This window comes from Pantherophis guttatus, chromosome 4, assembly GCF_059756535.1.
Source record: "Pantherophis guttatus breed Tessera chromosome 4, ASM5975653v1, whole genome shotgun sequence".
In the NCBI taxonomy this organism is placed as follows: Eukaryota; Metazoa; Chordata; class Lepidosauria; order Squamata; family Colubridae; genus Pantherophis; species Pantherophis guttatus.
Genome location: NC_142066.1, coordinates 86,741,386 through 86,761,637, shown reverse-complemented (window position 1 = coordinate 86,761,637; position 20,252 = coordinate 86,741,386). Strand labels below are relative to the sequence as shown.

The 20,252-nt window shown below is 40.0% G+C and overlaps 1 long non-coding RNA gene across 1 annotated transcript; it reads right to left on the bottom strand.

Annotated features, from left to right (window-relative positions):
• Positions 1 to 465: 465 nt before the first annotated feature.
• LOC148114213 (uncharacterized) lies at positions 466 to 8,512 on the bottom strand. The gene is made up of 2 exons (XR_015733917.1): positions 8,416 to 8,512; positions 466 to 3,532 (listed from the first exon to the last, which is right to left on the bottom strand). It is a non-coding gene; the product is annotated as an uncharacterized LOC148114213 (long non-coding RNA).
• Positions 8,513 to 20,252: the final 11,740 nt, after the last annotated feature.

Sequence of the window (20,252 nt, the reverse complement as noted above, 5' to 3'; positions counted from 1 at the left end):
ATTGGCTGACTTAGTTGCTATGCCTATTCATTGGCTGACCTTGTTACCATGTCTTCCCAGTCATGAATATTCTGACACTCCTCCCTTCATGACTGGGATAGACATAAAATTGAATAACTTAATATTCTTCAGATATCTGTATTTGAAGAACTCAAATTCACAGTTCCCTTCAATACCAGAGAACCCTTTTACTGTGATACATCCTTTGAAATGAAACAAAAATCATCCACAAATGCTAATAGTTTACAATCCCCATTTTGTAGCCTTCCAGTATATATACAACCATCAGCTGGCAGCATGGAAGCTTCTGGTGCTAATATGGTTTCCAAAGCTTGCAACTCTTGAACCCAAGACCATTCAATGCCTTATCTAGACAGATATTCCAATTCCTGGCTGACTGCTTCAGCCCATAAATGGCTGTGATACACAGGAAATGCCTGTACCCAGAAAATAATTGACAGAGAGTTGAGAGATAAGACAAGAATACAGTTTATTAATTAATTATTTCTTTGCAAAGGTCCCCCTCAAAGTGAGAGAGCAAATTACCATCCTTTCTCGCCGTCTTTTATACAATTTTCAGGTTACATCTTACAGGATACAAGCATGTCCCTTGAGTACAATTTCAGACTTTATATAATAGATGAACACATGATATTCCCATTATGGAAAGTCCCCATAATTCCAGTATATAAAAATACCCTACTTAAAAATATTGCTTACACATGTAATATCAGCATAACAGTAATATCAGCATATACGCACTTCCCTTTCTTAACGAGGTCAAGCCAACCTGGACATCTCAAGAACACAACTTCCTCTAAAAACACAGGAACCACACATCCTGTTCTCATGCTCCTTAAACTGTCAGCTAAATTATATACTCAGGTTATACAGAGTAAAATAAGGCCTTAACATGATTTTAAAATGGCGTAACTTAGGCTATATTGTTTTACAGGAATAACCCTAATTTCTTTATTTCTCACAATCCCTCCTTCTCCTCTTTATCAGTTTTTATTCCTGTAAACTATGTATATCTTGCAACATTATAGAAACCTCTCTTCTCCCCAAGCCACCATGCGAATCTTCAACTAATTTCTTTTGCTTCTTTATTCGGCAGCAACACTTCCAAACATTACAGCAAAGAGGTATACATTTAATACAAAGACAGGAAATAAGACATATAACTACAATCAATAATATGCCTACAAACAATTCCCTTAACCATGTAAAGCTAGGTAACCATGAAGTTAATATATCCCAAACTTCTTTGAAAGTTGTATTCTCAGTTACATATGTTAAATGTGCAGTAATATTGTGTAATGTTTTTATCTTAGATTCTATAAATTGAGACCTATCGGATACATTGAAACAACAAAGGCCGTGGAACTCCTCGCACCCATGACCCATTCTTAATAGCATATAATCTATAGCCACTCTATTTTGTAATAAGGATTGTCTTATTTCTCCCATCTCATCAGCTAATGCAGCAATAGCAGAAGATGTTTCATTTATACTCTTAGCTAAAGCACAAGCCAGGTGTCCAAGTTGATTCTGACTATATTGTGTAGACATCCATGGAAACATTCCCAAAAGTCCAGCCTGAACCTTATTCAGTACTACCACTTCATCATTACAATTAGCATCAAATTCCAATTGTGTAGCATCTCTTTTACCTCTATAAATCCCCTTATATGTTCCTTCTCCAACATGGTCATATGTTTCTATCGGAGTAATATGCCATTTAGTAGGATTCTTAGGAGCATATATAATCAAATGAGGTTCTCCTTCAGGCCTAGGAATTTCTCCATTTCCATGTCCCTCTACACTTTCAACACCTCCATGCGTAGTTACTTTAGTCATTACTTTCTTCTGAACACGGTCAGTATGATACAGACTTGCATTCATCATCTCATAATAAAACTCTGTTTTATAATTTATATCTTTAAAATGTGCAACAGCCATAACAGTAGTTAAACGGCCAATAGTACAAGGACCACCTACTGCATGTGCTGGAATATATGCATAAGCATATAACCCACAAAAGAGAAACCAACCTTTAGGCAAATATAGAACCTGATTTATAGCTTCCACTTCCTCCGTCTCTGAGCAGTGAAAAACCTTTTTATTAGGCACAGGAACATATATTACCTTCTCCGGTCGCTTCTCAGGATGTTTATATATTACACAATCATATGCTGGCAATATTGTCTTAACTTCAATCACCAGTTTCTTCTGATTTGTCCACTTAGTTGGCTTTTGTGGACTCCCAAATAATGTTATAATATGTGACAAATTAAGATTATTTGGCTCTATTACAATATTTGCTTCCTCAAACAGAAACTTTCCCGGTACTGGTACCCCCACAAAGCATGTAGCCATTATATCAGAGACAGTTGTCTCACCTCTGACACAAAAGGAAGTACTGTTTAAAGCTACCTTCATTAAATCCAGAAATATATTGCCTTCTCTCATCCTCCGTTCAGCAATACTTCTGGCATGTCGTAAAGGTGCTTTAAGATAACCAACAGCACATCTTCCCTTCCAAAAATAAGGCAATTTAGGCAAAGCCAAATTTCCACATAAAAACATTAACTTCGAAGGGGCCTTTATTTCAAAATATGGAAAATGTAATCCCTCCTCCAAAATACGGAACTTCTTATATGAAGGAGTATGATTACCATAAAGATCAGTACATTGATTATATAAAAACTCCATTCTTTCTGACAAATCAGTGTATTTAGGGGTAATGTCATATGTATTATTACAATTAGCATATCTGCCCAAGGGTATCCCATCTACAAAAGATGATCTTATACATATATCAGCTTCTTCAGCACCCTCTATCAAGGTCAGTGTCTCTATTAAAGAATATCGGTGCTCGAGTTCAGTATGGAAACATAACTGCTGCCATGTTATTGGATAATCTTGTAACACATCCAACATCTCTTTTTCCATCCCTATCTGCACCTTCAATAGAATAAACAGAAACACCATATACCCCATCTTCCTAGTGAACTAATTCCCCTCTCCAATATAGCTTCCAGAAAGATAAAATATTATTATCTTACCACCAAAGTATCAAACTGTCGAGGTGAACTTACATCCACTGGATACCAAAGCATAGATTTACACCAATCAATTATATCTTTTCTTAATACAATCAAAAATATAACAAAAATCAATATCACTCCTAACCAAATACAAAATTCTTCATAAAACTTTTCTTCCATCCGTTGGTCATCAATCATCTAAAGGTTGTCTACGAAAGGTCAATTTCAGCGGATCTGTAGATTTTGCATCCACCGTCCATCCATATGGCGAAGACACTGGTCCTTTCACTCTGGAATAATGCACCCAACCTCGTTCCTTTGTCCTCACAGCCGATTCAGTAGTCAGCAAAACTTGGAACGGTCCTTCCCACACCGATTGCAACTTTTTCTCCTTAAGTGCTTTAATCAGGACCCAGTCTCCACTCTTATATTCATGGATTTGGAAATCAAGCGGTGGAGTTTGCGCCAATAATCCTTTAGACCTTAAAAGAGAAAAACACTGGGACAGTCCTTGTATATATTTTCTTAGAAAAACATCCTTCAATTCTATTCTGGGCATTCCAACTTTTCCTGTATACGGCAATCCAAACATCATCTCATATGGAGATATTCCTATATCCTTTCTCGGACTTGTTCTTATTCTCAATAGAGCTAAAGGCAAACATTTCGTCCAAGGTATTTTCAATTCTAGCATTAATTTTTTTAATGCAGATTTTATAGTCTGATTAGCTCTTTCCACCCTTCCCGAGGAACTAGCTAAATGACTCAAATGAAGCTGCCAATCAATTCCCAATTGATTCATTACTTGCCTTACCACCTGGGCCGTAAAATGTGTACCTCTATCACTATCTATTGATTCAATTAACCCATAACGTGGTATCAATTGTTCCAATATGATTTTAACAGTCATCTGAGCATTTGCCCTAGCACAAGGAAAAGCTTCAACCCATCCTGTCAAATGATCCACTATAACCAACAAGTATTTAAGAGTTCCAACCGCTGGCATTTCAGTATAATCCACTTGGATTCTTTGAAAAGGCCAGACAGCCAACTCTCTACCTCCCATAAGTTGTTTCCTCATAATCTTTTTATTAACTCTTACACAATGTATACACTTTTGTAATATTTGCATAGCTATAGTATACATCCCCCTACACACATATGTACGTTTAACAAAATCTATAAGAGCTTGTGTTCCCCAATGAGTTCCCTCATGCACACGTTCAAGCACATTCCTCATCATTGCTTTATTCAAAACTTGCACCCCATCCTTAGTTATCCATTTTCCATTCACCTGACGCACACCCTCATTTATCATTTGTTGTTCTTCATCATTAGTAAATACAGGAGTCACGTCATCAGTCAAAGCTGGAATTAAAATCATAATAACTTCTTCCCCTAAAGCTGCTTCCTTAGCTGCTTCATCTGCCATCCTATTTCCCACTATCAATTTTGAAGTTCCTTTCTTATGAGCTTCAACATGTATAACAGCAAGCTTAGTAGGACCTTCAGCTGCCTTTAAAACAGCAGTTATAAGATCAACTTGTTTAAGTTCCTTTCCCTTAGTGGAAATCAATCCCCTCTCCATCCAGATTTTTCCAAAAGTATTCAAAATACCATAAGCGTATTTTGAATCTGTATATATATTTCCCACTTCATTAGCCAACAAATGCAGAGCTTGCAATAAGGCAAAAACCTCACACGTTTGCGCCGACCATTCAGACGGTAACTTCCCCGCTTCTAAGATCTCTGAAGTATCCCCATTTACAACAGCATATCCATTTACTCTCCTTCCGCCCTTAACTCGAGAAGAACCATCAATAAATAAGTTAATACCGCCCTCTAATGGACTATCCTCTAAATCTTCCCTAACCTTGGTTTGCAAATCAATTACTTCCACACAATTATGCTCTATAGAATCCCACTCCTGTCTCTCTCCTGACAAGAATTCTGCCGGATTCAAATTTCTATCTGTAGAAAGAACTAAATTCTCTTGAGACAATAAAATAACTTCATACTTCAAAAGTCTTGCATTTGTTAACCACCTATGCGCCTTCTGCATCAAGATAGTTCTAACCTGATGTGGACTACTCACAACTAATGCACCCCCAAATGTCAATTTTCTACTCTCCTCTACCAATAAGGCAGTTGCTGCCACTGCCTGCACACACAACGGCCATCCTCGTACTACAGGATCCATCAACTTTGACAAAAAAGCTATAGGTTTCTTCTTTCCCGCCCAAGTTTGAGCAAGCACCCCTTTTGCAATTCCATCTTCTACTGCCACAAACAGATGAAACGGTTTTTTAAAATCTGGTAAACTCAAAACCGGAGCCTGCATTAAGGATCTTTTCAATTCCTTCAATTTAGACTCATCATCATCTTTCCATATAACTGTCCAAGGTTCCTCCTCTATTAACTTATCATACAAAAACCGCACCTTATCCGTATAATCATCAATCCACAATCTACAATAGCCCACTAAACCAAGCAATTTCCTAACTTCCTTCTTAGTTTTCGGCAACGGCTGTGTTATTATTCCTTCTACTCTCTCAGGATTTATCCGTTTACTTCCCTGGCTTATCAAGTGACCTAAGTATTTAACTTCTAACTCCACATACTGAAGTTTCCTTTTTGACACCCGCAAGCCACTTCTCCCCAAAAAATTCAACAATGCATTTGTTCCCTTCTCTACCTCAACCTTTTTCTCTCCAGATAACAACAAATCATCTACATATTGTAACACCTGTAGTCCAGAAGGAATACAAAATCCTTCCAACACTTGTTCCAACATCTGTCCAAACAAATTCGGACTTTCAGAAAATCCCTGTGGCAAAACACACCATCTATATTGCTGGTTCCTATGAGTATCTGGATCAGCCCATTCAAAAGCAAAAATATCTCTTGATTCCTCATCCAAAGGACATGTCCAAAACGCATCCTTCAAATCTATCACACTAAAATATTTATGGCTATGTGGTATTCTCCCCAACAACGTATAAGGATTTCCTACTATCGAATGTCTATTGGCAACCAATAAATTTATTTGGCGAAGATCCAAAACTATCCGGATAGATCCATCAGGCTTCCTAACAGGTAATATAGGTGAATTATATTGGGACATAGTAGGTTCAATCAATCCATCTGCTAACAACTTCTCAATCACTGGCTTTAACTCTCTCCTCAAATCTATAGGAATATTATACTGTTTCACCTTCACAGGAACTGTCCCTTCCTTCAAAGTCACTTTCAATGGGGGAATATCTAAAACTCCCCTATTACCTTCCTGTTCCCACACAATAGGGTCAATATTCCTCTCCTGTTCTTCCGTCAACACATTAACTATAGAATCATTACAAGAGAATTTTAACTCACAACCAAGAAGTGATAATGCATCTCTTCCAAGCAAATTAATGCCAGCTTCTGGTACAAATATAACATCTAAATAGATCTTTTGCTTTCCACAACCCAAGGTCATATTATTCAACAATGGCACTTCAAAAGGTATTCCTTGAACACCCCTTATCTTAATGGTTGCACCTGTTTGATGCACTCCATTAGGTATTTTACAAATAGAAGTTCTAGTTGCTCCCGTGTCTATCAAAAACACATATTCCTCTTCTTCTGGTCCCACTAACAATTTTATCAAGGGCTCTTGGTGGGATCCCTCTATCAAAAGCCCCTGACCCCACTAATCATCCTCTTCTCCCATAAGGGTATAGAGGCGTGGTTCCATTCTCTGGGACCTCCTCTTCTCTGGACAATTTCTAGCAAAATGCCCCTCCTTGCCACACGCAAAACATTTCCTACTTTCCTGGCCACTAATTCCAGGCCTCCTCAACTGTGGAAATCCTCTTCCTATCCCTGGATGCTGTTTCAATACAGTGGACGGATTCTTTCCAAAATTTCTTCCTCTCCCCATCACTTCCTTCCTATCTGCTGGCTTATTTGCAGCCTTCATTACTGACACCATCATCTGACTCTTTTGCCTAGTCTTTGTTTCATCTCTATTCACATACACTTTTTGAGCCTCCTTCAACAGGGCGGTAATATCAGACCCAGCCCAGTCATCATTTTTTTGTATTTTCTTCTTGATGTCTGGCCATGCCTTTGTCACAAACTGCATTTTCATTAAGGACTCATAAGCTGGCGTTTCAGGAGAAAGACCAGAATACTTATTTAAATTGTCCTTAATACGTTCCAGAAACACTGAGGGTGTTTCATCTCGCAGCTGTTCCACCTCAAAAGCTTTAGTCAAATTCTTTCCTTGAGGTACAGCTGTCTTAACTCCCTGAAGTATAATCCTCTTCAGGTCCTCCATTTGCCCCCGGTCGGCTGCATTGTTATTATTCCAACCAGGGTCTGCTAATGGAAACTTTGTCTCTGCAGCCACGGGTTGAGCGGCCCCGACCTGGGTCTTATCCCAATAGGCCATAGCCGCCTTCCGTATTTGTGACCTCTCCTCAGGGGAGAACAGGTAACCCAATATATGCTGTAACTCAGCATACGTATACAAATTGGGCCCCAAGAACAGATCCAATGATTCTGACAACTTAATTGGATCCGCTTGTAGAGATGGCATATTACTCTTGTAATTTCTCAAATCTGAAGATGTTAAAGGCACATTTACAAACGTTGTCACTGGGAGGCCTGCACCAGTTAAACCATTTGGCATCTCCCTCAAAGGCAACATTTTCTTAGTTTGTAGACGTGTCCTACGAGGGGAAGGAGGTCTTACCGGTGTTGACAATTCCTCCGACTCCCTCTTTATCTGTTGATATCGCCGAGCTGTTGAAGGTACTCCCCCACTGCTCCCAGCAGCAGCTGCCTCAGCTAAGCCACCCACTGCCCCAGCAGCATTCGGGTTATATGGAGGAGGTAAAGGTGGGCATGTAGCATAAGCCAAAGGATCCCACCTTTTCTCTTCCTCCTCTTCCCCATACAACACTCTAGAATCCCTGGGTGGAAAGGGATCAAACCATTGAACATGAAACCACGGTTCAACATATGGCAACTGAGAAATTAGTTTCTTGCCTTCCAATACCTTCTTCAAGGCATTGATCCAATACGGGTCAGACTCCCCAAACTTACTCCACCTGTAATTAGGCTTTATCAAGATAAATTTCGGCCACACTCTTGTACAGTAATTAATCATAGCCACCTTATCCAACTGTTTAGTATAAACCTTCAACCAATCCTCTGTCCACTGAGTTAACAACTCCCCTAAAGGTGATATTGGAGGAATAGAGGGTATTTCATTGTTAGTATTTTCACTACGTTTACTCCAAGAAAGCCCCATACTGTCACACTCACACACACACTAAGCACACCTAATAAAAACCCCAGAGAGAAAAAGTATACTCACTCCCAGTGCAGTCCCCCGGAACGTTCCTCCTGTCTCCTATCCTGATCTCCAAGTCTCCGTCCCAGGGTTAATTAGAGAAGCTGCTCCCGTCCGGCAAGAAAACAAACCTTAACACCAAAACAGTGTTTAGCGCGCTTTTTTAGATTTATTTGCTTACCCGACGAAAGGTCCTCAAGTCCCTGTTCAGTGCCAATTGTGATACACAGGAAATGCCTGTACCCAGAAAATAATTGACAGAGAGTTGAGAGATAAGACAAGAATACAGTTTATTAATTAATTATTTCTTTGCAAAGGTCCCCCTCAAAGTGAGAGAGCAAATTACCATCCTTTCTCGCCGTCTTTTATACAATTTTCAGGTTACATCTTACAGGATACAAGCATGTCCCTTGAGTACAATTTCAGACTTTATATAATAGATGAACACATGATATTCCCATTATGGAAAGTTCCCATAATTCCAGTATATAAAAATACCCTACTTAAAAATATTGCTTACACATGTAATATCAGCATAACAAGTAATATCAGCATATACGCACTTCCCTTTCTTAACGAGGTCAAGCCGACCTGGACATCTCAAGAACACAACTTCCTCTAAAAACACAGGAACCACACATCCTGTTCTCATGCTCCTTAAACTGTCAGCTAAATTATATACTCAGGTTATACAGAGTAAAATAAGGCCTTAACATGATTTTAAAATGGCGTAACTTAGGCTATATTGTTTTACAGGAATAACCCTAATTTCTTTATTTCTCACAATGGCCTTGTTCAATTTATACACCATGTTAGGCTTTTTACTTTCATATCCTGGTGCTTGAACCATGTAAATTTCTTCCTCTAATTCTGCATTGAGGAATGCAGTGGTTATGTCAAAATGCCAAATTTTATGGCCATGTACTGCTGCCAATGCTAGTGCCAGCCTTATGCTATCACTCTTTACTGTAGGTGCGAATACCTCATCATATGCACATTTTTCAACTGTGAAAAACCTTGTGCCATTAATCTTGCTTTATATTGTATCTCATTATTGGGTAATACTTTCTTCTTGTCCACCCATTTACATCCTACAGCTTTGCTACCTTGTGGTAAAGTCATAGATGTGAACACTTTATGTTCATCCATGGATTTCATTTCCTTGTCCATGGCTTCTTTCCATTTTATTTGTACAATTTTAGGTAATGCCAATACTTCCTTACAGTTCCTTGGCTCATACCACACATTACACACTTTAACTTTACTAGCAGAAAAGTCAGGTGGAATCCCCTTGTTCCATCACTCTGACCTGCATGGCATTGACTGCTCCTGTTCTTTAACCCTCTCTTACTTCATATCTTTTTCAGCTTCTCCTCCCTGAATGCTGACACCATCACTAAGTGAGTTACCATCACTAAGTGAATTACCGTCACTAAGTCAATCACCATCTCTGTGGATCATATCATAAATTTGCATAAATTCTGTTCCAATTTTGCTCTGCAAAACTAGCAGACCTGGAAATCACTATTATTTTGCTTCCACTGCTAAAGCGATAGCCTTCTGATATGATAGCCCATATCCCATAAACCTGAGCTTTCTAGCCTTTGGTTGTCCTTTTCTTCTAACTGCTTTTGGAATATGCACCCACACATTATTTCCAAAAACTCTTAAATGTGCTAGAGATGGGGTTCTCCCATATAGCACTGCATATGAAGTATCATTAATGGAGGAACTCCACAGCCTATTAGTTAAATAGTTAGCAGTCAACATGGGTTCACCCCAGGGGTGAAATGCTCCCGGTTTGGACTGGATCACCTGATCCGGTAGCAATGGCTGCAGATGGTTCAGAGAACTGGTAGCAAAAATCCCTGCCTCCCCCCCATGCCCAGTTGAGCTGCGCAATCATCAGAGGCTTTTTTTAAAAAAAATTAAGGCATTTTTCTACAACCCTTTGGCTGAAAAAATGATTTTAAAAGTAAACAAAAAGCCTCTGATGATCGTGTGGCTCAGCTGGAATTGTCAGAGGCTTTTAAAAGCATTTTTAAAATCCCAGTTGAGTTGCCTGATCATCAGAGGCTTTTAAAAGCATTTTTTACAACCTCTTCAGCTGAAGAGGTTGTAGAAAAAATGTTTTTAAAAGAAAAAAAGCCTCTGATGATCAGACAACTCAGCTGGGATCATCAGAGGCTTTTAAAAGCATTTTTTAAACAACCTCTTTGGCTGAAGAGGTTGTAGAAAAAAATGGTTTTAAAAGTTAAAAATAAAAGTTGCCCACGCTCACTCAGTCACATTACTCACCACCCACAGAACTGGTAGTAACAAATTTTACATTTCACCACTGCTTCACCCCAATATGACCTGATCAGACCAGAATCCTCCAGCAGTGAGTCCTTCATGGTTTATAAGACTCCATTTCATCTCTCCACAACACCATTCCCAGTTGCTGTGTATGGATTTGTGCATCTGTGCTTTATTTTTAACTGTCCCAACCACTATTGAAAACTTGTTGACATGAATTCTGAATCTTTGTCAGTTTGCAGCTGACATACCTGTTGTTTATATCTTCTTTCTATGAAGCTTATGCATGCCCTATGCACATAAATTCCCATTTCTCTTTATGAGATACCTCCCATTTGCAAATGTGGTCTCAAATCCTTGCTTGTCTAAACTAGAGACACTCAGCAAATTATGCTCCATTTCAGGCACACATAATATATCATTAAACCTCATTTCCAGATGTGGAATTTGCACACTGCCTCTTCTAATGACTTTAGCCTTCTGGCCATTTGCAAAGGCTACTGCATTTCCCGCAACTGAATCCATTCTATAAAACAATTTAGAATTGTTAACAATTGTTTGACTTGCATCACTGTCAATCAGCCATTTGTCTCTGCTATTGTAATAGCCAACTTTTGCAACAGCAACCTGTCCATCTTGCAATATTCCTTGCAAACAGTTCCTGTCTTGCAAATAATTTTTTCTTTGCAAACAATCCTTCTTTAAATGTGTTCTTTCACCACAACTGAAACACATCTGTTGTTGCTTATTCTTTCTGCTTGCAAAGTCTTTGCTGGGTTGTAATCTGATATCTTCTGCTGCTATTTATCTCTTTGGAGACATCTTGTCTGTTGCTAGGGTCTCTGCAGATAGCTAGCCTGTGGAATTTTCTGTTCTTCTCTCTCTGCTTCTTGGGCCTCCACCTCAGGAATTTCTCCTTGTACCTTTTTCTATAATGCCATTTGTTCTCCTCAGCAATCAAACAGGCTTTAAAGGCTCCTAACACAATTTCGGTTCTGATTTGCACTCAAATATTGCAGAAACAATGTCCCAAGTTTCATCAAGACTGTTTAACCCTAGCAGCATCTTTTGGGACTCAGGGATCTGCATCCCATGCTGTTCTAACTCACAAACAAAGTTTGCATTTGTACAAAATGCTGTTCCACAGATCCTCCTGATTGCAAACAGGCTTTGTATAATTGTCTTGATAACTGAACAATATTGCATGCAGACACACTCACATGCACATTTCTTAATTTCAGCCAGACCTCCTTTGCAGTCTTTAAATAAGTTACATTGATAAAATATTCATCTTCTAAACTCAATATGATATAAGCCATTGCTTTATCATGATGCCTCTGATCTGCAGCTGTAAATGGCACCTGTGTCATTTCCCACAGCTCCTTTGCCTTCAGGAAACATTCCATCTTTGCAGCTCAAATAATATAGTTCTTTTTTTCCAAATGAGGCAGAGAGCTTTCCTTAACTTCAACAGCAGCCATCCTGCAAGCTTCCACAGCTTTGTTCTCTTCTGCTTAGAACACAGGCTGTCCCTCAGCTTAATTACGATTCAGTCTTTCTGTGTGCTCTGGGCCCATAATCTGTCAGACTTTCTTACAAAAATCAAATCCAGAAACATACACAGATAAACTGATGCAGCAGGATTCATTAACTTCTTTATATTCACAATAATACATGAAGTAAATTTACAATACCAACAGCAGATTCACAGTTTCATTTCAGCTCAGATCAGCAGACAAGTGCACAAACACTGGTTTCAGTTTCTCTTTATAGACTCAGAAGCTGTAGACTAAGACACTGCCTGGCTCCAGTCTGTCTCAGCTCTCAATTGGCTGATTTAGTTGCTATGCCTATTCATTGACTGACCTTGTTACCATGTCTTCCTAGTCATGAATATTCTGACAGATTAGAATAATTTTGTATGCCTAAATAATATTGTGATTGGTATTAGAATTGTGTATTGAAACATTGAATAATTAAATAATGATTGATTGTATCTTAATACAAATAGATGTAAAGAGTGTAATATGGGAGGTAAGTTAAAAATGAACAGAATTCAAAGCACCAAAGTGGGTGAAAGATACTGGAAAGAAAGAAAACGTCTTTTAATAAAAGGGTGATTAAAAGTTAGAATAGAGATTGAAATAAGAGAAAGGGGGAATATTAGTGTATACATTTTTACATAATAAAATAAAAGCAGTAACAAGAGGAAAGCTTAGAAATTGAATGGCAGTATGATCAAAAAGTATGGTGAGTGGCATTAGAGCAATATATTAAAACATGGAATAATTAAATAATGATAGACTATAACTTAATATAAATGTGTATTATTATTAGAAATATATAAATTGGTTGAATGTAATAACTATGATTAATTTTACTAGTTTTATTGGTATTAGAATGTATGACACCCAGATACCACACTGTTCATGCATTGATATGTATATATAAAATAAAGTAAAAAACTTGAAACAAACAAACAAAAATTATAAACAAATTAAACAAATATTTTCTAGTTTTAACTTTCAACATTACAGGATTCCATTTTATCATAGTTCTGTTCTAAATACACAGTACATAGAAAACAAATACTTCTCAAATTGATTGATAAACTGCTTTGTTAGACTAATAACAGACCAGATACAGTGGTATTTTTTTTATCATTTTATGGGGTATTGGCATGTAAGTATTAAAAGTAAGCCTAGTAACTAGTAAAAACATTATGGCAGCCACAAAGTTCCAAATATGGGACTACAATAATATTACAGCAACATAGCAATAGCAACTTTGACTTACATACAGCTTCACAGTACTTTACAGCCCTCTCTACGAGGTTTACAGAGTCAGCCCGCAACAATCTAGGTCCTCATTTTACCGACGTCGGAAAGATGGAATCTTTCCGACGTCGTTGATGGAGTCAACTTTGAACCTCTCAGAATCGAGCTTTTGGAGTGAGCAGTGATTTAGCCTGCAGTACTGCATTCTAACCACTGTGTCACCATGGATCCTTTTATTTTCTCACCTATGTACAACAACCATATTTTTGAAAAAATGATATAAGAACAAATCTGAAAGATGTTCCTAAGAATTAAAAGAATTAACAGCTTTGCTTTATAAAGGAAAATTCAAGAACAAAACTAAGGGAAAAAAATAAATTAAATAAATCTAAAGGCAGCTCTCTGAAATAAAGGATTGTCCTTTGTAACAAGACATGTGTTTCCAGTAGCAATAGGACCATGATGGCGAACTATGCCAAGCGTGCCAGAGGTGACACACAGAGCCCTTTCTGTGGGTACACATGACATCACCAGCTGCTCTTCTGGTTTCTGGTGCATGCATGCATGCCAGCCAGCTGGTCTTCACGCATGCTGTAGCACCAGAAACCCAAAGACCAGCTGGCCGGTGCACATGCGCTTACATGCATGAGCATGGACACATGTGCCAGCTGGTCTTTGGATTTCCAGCGCTCTGGCACGCACAAAAACCAGCTGGCTGGCATGCATGTCTGCACCAGAAACCCAAAGACCAGCTGGCCAGCATGCACAGCTGGTCTTTGGGTTCTGGTGCTCCGGCTCATGCATGCGTGCCTGTGTAAGCATTCTGGTTTGGGCACTCAGTGCCGAAAAGGTTCGCCATCACTGCAATAGGATTTGGCAATAGCACTTAGACTTATATACTGCTTCATAGTGCTTTAAAGCCCTCTCTAAGCAGTTTACAGAGTCAGCATATTGTCCCCAACAAACAAAATAATTTACTGACCTCAGAAGACTGAGTTAACCTTGAGCCAGTAAGGTCAAAGGAATCGAACTCCTGGTAGTTGTGAACAGAGTTAGCCTGCAATACTGTGTTCTAATAATTGCACCACCACACACCACCTATTAGATACTTGGTCTTCTGTATTAGAAATCAAAACAATAGGCAAGATCAGTCCTGGATGTGGGCAGCTCATTTGAAGTGTAGACAAGACCCAGGAGTTAGGGTTTCTTGAACAGATGAACAAACACCATAGCACCAATACATTTTATTTGTGTTTCCTCGAAAATTTCTTGTGACCACTAATACAAAAAGCCATGGAGCTTTCCCACCATTTTGACCTAGAATACAGAAATATTGTAATATAACCACATGTAAGCCTTAAAATAGACTGAATGTAGTTTAGAAGCAGAGACTCTTTAATATTGTTTAAAAATAAAAGGAAACATTCTAGTCCTACCAATTCCAGTCCTACCAATTATATGTCCTTACTAGTTCCTATATTTATTATGTGTTTATTATGGCCTTCAGCCCCCCCACCCCCCGGAAAAGCAGCTAATCCTTTGGCCATGAAATCTGCTTTTGCTCATGAGAGAAGCTTCCAATGAAAATTCCTAATTCTTATTGAAAAATTGCTAATTCTCAGGTAGTATGATAGGCTATATTTAGAGAAACATTACACCATTCAGATCTATAACTGGGGTATAGGCTGGTATCATCAATTTATAAAATAAATTACAAGTTAACTTACTATTTAAAGGAACTAAACCATACCTTCGAACCGCTACACCCCGCCGCAGGGAGGCGGAACCGATGAAGTGGTTCTGCCCCAGGAGCCTGATGGACCCAGATTGGTTCCAGACAGAGCTTGGGCCATTTCCTGAGGCTCTGGCTCACAGCTCAACTGAAGACCTGGTGGCCGCCTGGGATAGGGCGGCCGCTGGAGCTTTGGATCGGGTTGTGCCTTTGCAGCCTCTGACTCGGTGCCGATCTTGCTTGGCTCCTTGGTTCACTGAGGAGCTGAGGGAGATGAAGCACTGGAAAAGACACCTGGAGAGCGGTTGGAGGGCCAGCTGGTCTGAATCTGACCGAACACTGGTAAGGTCTCATATTAAGACTTACCTTGTGGTGATAAAAGCAGCGAAATGTAACTATTTTTCCACTCTTATTGCATCATCAGATAACCGCCTGGCTGCCCTGTTTAGGGTGACCCACTCCCTGCTCCTTCAGGAAGTACGGGAGGACTCCTTGGAGGGTAGAGCCGAGGACTTTGTACAGTATCTGTATGATAAAATCGCTCAGATTCAGGAATATCTGGACTCTGATGGGGTAGATTCAGGGGGGAGAATGGAGGCAGGTCTTGAGAATATTATCTGGGAAGAGTTTGATTCTGTGACTCCCAAAGATGTGGACAGGATACTGAGTAGACTGAATGCTGCCACATGTTTATTGGACCCGTGTCCCTCCTGGTTGGTGCTGGCCTCTCAGGAGGTTACACGAGGCTGGCTCCAGGGGATTATAAATGCTCCTCTGAGTGAGGGTGTCTTTCCCGCCGCCTTGAAAGAGGTGGTGGTGAGACCTCTCCTCAAGAAGCCTTCCCTGGACCCAGCAGTATTGGCAAATTACCGTCCAGTCTCCAACCTTTGCTTTGTTGTGAAGGTTGTTGAGAGTGTGGTAGCACGACAGCTCCCTCAGTACCTGGATGAATCGGCTTATCTGGATCCATTCCAGTTGGGTTTCAGGCCTGGGTACAGCACGGAAACAGCATTGGTCGCATTGGTTGATGATCTCAGGAGGGCTCGGGACAGGGGTTGCTCCTCTGTCCTGGTCCTATTAAACCTCTCAACAGCTTTTGATACCATCGACCATGGTATCATGCTGCACCGGCTGAAAGAGCTAGGGGTGGGAGGCACTGTGTTGCGGTGATTCTCCTCCTTCCTCTCCGACCGGTCGCAGTCAGTGTTGGCAGGGGGTCAGAGATCAACCCCGAGGCCCCTTGTATGTGGGGTGCCACAAGGGTCAGTCCTCTTGCCCCTTCTGTTCAACATTTAGATGAAGCCGCTGGTGAGATCATCCGTGGTTTTGGGTGAAGTTCCACCAGTACGCTGATGACACCCAGCTGTACATCTCCACCCAGGACCACCCCAATGATGCCCTTGAAGTGATGTCCCTGTGCCTGGAGGCTGTACGGATCTGGATGGGGAGGAAGACTCAGGCTCAAACGATCCAAGACCGAGTGGCTGTGGTTTCTGACATCCCGATATAGTCAGTTGGTGCCATCACTGACTATTGGGGGCGAGGCATTGGCCCCCACGGAGAGGGCTCACAACTTGGGGGTCCTCCTTGACTCACAGCTGTCTTTAGAAGAGCACTTGACGGCTGTGGCCGGAAGGGCGTTTTATCAGGTTTGCCTGATTCACCAGTTGCGTCCCTTTCTGGATCGGGACTCGTTAAATACAGTCACTCATGCCCTTGTCACTTCTCACCTGGACTACTGCAATGCTCTCTACATGGGGCTCCCCTTGAGGAGCACCCGAAGGCTCCAGCTGGTCCAGAATGCGGCCGCGCGGGTGGTTATGGGAGCGACGGGGTGTTCCCATGTGACCCCCTTCCTGTGCGAGCTGCACTGGCTCCCCTTCCTGTGAGAGCTGCACTGTCTTCCGGGTGCGCTTCAAGGTTTTGGTTACCACCTTTAGAGCACTCCATGGCTTAGGACCAGGGTATTTACAAGACTGCCTTCTGCCACCAGTAGCTTCTCACTGACCAGTACGCTCCCATAGGGAGGGGCTCCTCAGGGTGCCATCGGCCAAACAATGTCAACTGGCGGCCCCCAGGGGGAGAGCCTTCTCTGTGGGGGCACCCGCCATCTGGAAGGATCTCTCCCCGGAGATACGAAGGATCCCGGACCTGTACACTTTCCACTGTGCCATCAAAACATTTCTTTTCCAGCAGGCCAGCCTGGCCTAACCTCTCTTTTAAACTTTTTAAAAAATTTTAAAAATTTAAAAATTCTTAAATTTTAAATTTGTCTTATGAATTTGGGGTGTTTTAAATTTCGTTTTCCGGGCCAATTATTTAATTGTATTTTAATGGTTTTTTAAAATTTGTATTATATGTATTTTATTTGGCTGTTCACCGCCCTGAATCTTTCGGGAGTAGAGCGGTATACAAATTCAATAAATAATAATAATAAATAATAATACAAAACAAGATATGGCTGTTGGTGAAAAAGACTGTTATTTTCTATTTTTGTATTCTAAAATTCTTCATTCTTATAGTTTTATATATGCTTGACAAATATTAATGCAATTGAAACCCAAGATTTGTTTCTCTTTAATATATGACAGCAAAGTATGGTCAAACACAAAGACTTTTCCCCATTGTTTTTATTATTTTGGAACAACCTCTTTTCTTTTTTTCTTTTTAATTTTTTTTATTAATAATACAAAATTTTTAAAAAACATTGGACACAGATATGACATCATTGGTTCCAAACATTTTCCGTCACTTTACAATAATATTAGTACTCATATAAAGATATAGTTCTTAAACATACATTTATCTATAATAACATCTATATTTCTGTTCTAACACTATACATTTGTCTTGGCTACCTTCTCGTTATCTATCCAATCATAAAATTGTTCCGACTTCCGGTTTGCTTCCTGATGCCGAAAGACGGTCCCATTTTTGGACCGCCAGCCCCGCTGCCTGTAGAGCCACTTTGATTAAGAAAAGCGGCTCGGAAGTTCCAGAATCCTGCAGGATTAATGGAAGAGAGTGGGTGAGAAGCAGGTTGAGCCCCTGTGAGCCCCCAGATAGCTATCGTTTGCTTCTGGGGAGGAAACAGGCGCGGCTCCCTTTCAGCTCGCCGAGACTCCGGACAGCATGGGACGAGTCTGCCTAAGCAGAACAAGGCGCCAGGAGCAACCCTTTTTTTACTGAAAAGAAAGCAATTCAAATTACCAGGGTGGAACAACAACTTGAGCCTCAAAAACTGCAAGTATTACTAGCCCTGTGATTTATTCTAAAACGGAAGAGCGAATGAGTGAAAGTCTCTTGAAAATGGCGCCCGGCTTCAGCGTTAAAGAGCTGAAAGCGAGAGTGGATTTCAACTAGTTACAAAGTTGCATTGTCTGTAATAAGTGGAGGAAAAGAAAAGAAAATCCTTTTTAAAATAAGCCTGATTTTGCTTCAACTTCACCCTTATTTTGATTAAACCTGGGGGAATTTTTTAGAGGACTTTGTGGTGGAGGAAAGGGAAAAAGGATTTCTTTTTTTGGAAAAGCCAGCTTACGTGGCAGGATGGCTTCTAAGCAGACCAAACAGGAAGGGAAGGCGGCAGGGGGGGGGATCCCCCACATGTAAACCTAAACAGCAGCCTCCCAGCCAGCAGAGCCAGAAAAAAGAGACTGATCTCGAAAGCTTAAAGGATTTTATTACTCAGGTTTTGGATGAGAAATTCAAAGAGTCACAACAGGAAATTAAGCAGGAGATTAAAGAAATTAAAGAGGTGGTGCAAGAAAAGTATGATAAGGTGACCCAAAAATTAATGACTGTGGTGACTGGATTATCAGAAGCAATTATTAAAACGGATGCTAAGGTGGAAGAATTTAAATTAGAAATGGATGCCAAAATGAAGGAGACTGACTATAAAATCTTTGATGCTGATAATAAAATGCAGAGATTTGAAAATGAAATTACAATGATGCAGTTCAGGTCCATGGAATTTGCCATAAGGCTGAGAGGCATAAAAGAGAACGATAGACAAGATTTGAGACAGATTTGTTCTGATGCTCTTGCTGTGTTGTTAAAGATTAGCCCTGAATAGATTTTTTGCAAAATTGACAAAATTTACAGAGTGAATTCGTGGGTGGCCAGACAAAGACAATTGCCTAGAGATGTGGTGATATATTTCACAGACAGAAGAATGAGAAATGATATTTTGCAAAAGTCTTTTCTCTCTGCTGTGCAAGTGGAGGGAACGCAGATTGGAGTTTATAAAGAGCTACCACCTAAGATGTTAAAAGATAGAAAAGATTTTGGATTTCTAGTGAATGAATTAAAACAACAACAAATTCCATTTCGTTGGGATGCTCCAACTGGCATAATCTTGAGGTATAATGGAGAAAGATACCGATTAAACACTGTTGAGAAGGCGGAACAATTTTATTCTAATGTTTTTAAAGAGAGTTCACCATCCCCACATACATCTACTGTGTTGGAGATAAAGGAGAGTGATAAGGAGAAGCAACTCCAGCAAGAGATGGAAGAGCAGCTTAAGCAGGTGGAACCAGAGGTAATGGAAATGCAGGGAGCTACAGGAGGTTTTCTGGAGGAGCCCCTGCTAGACCTTCCTTCGAAAATTGTGATTGAACCACCTAAGACTACAAGAAATGTGGCTTTGGACCTAGCCCGGATGGCTGAAGCTAAAGATCAGCATGTAACTCGAGCAATTTCTAAGCAACTCAAAGAAAAACAACAACAGGAAAGGCCCAAGCCACAACAATATAAGAAAGGAGCCAAGAGCAATTTACTAGAATGTGAAGCCATGGGGGGAGCAAAGCCGAAGACTACTGACTCAGAAAATCTTCGGCAACTGTGCTCATCGCTTCAAAAAAGTGTACATGACGATTAAGTTTTTATCTTGGAATGTGAATGGATTAAATTCACCACAGAAAAGGAAGAAATTATTTACATACCTGAGACAATTCAACAATGTTATAATCTGTTTACAAGAAACTCATGTTAGAACACAAGATCAAAAATATCTGATAAATTCAAGATTAGGAATACATTTTATAGCCTCA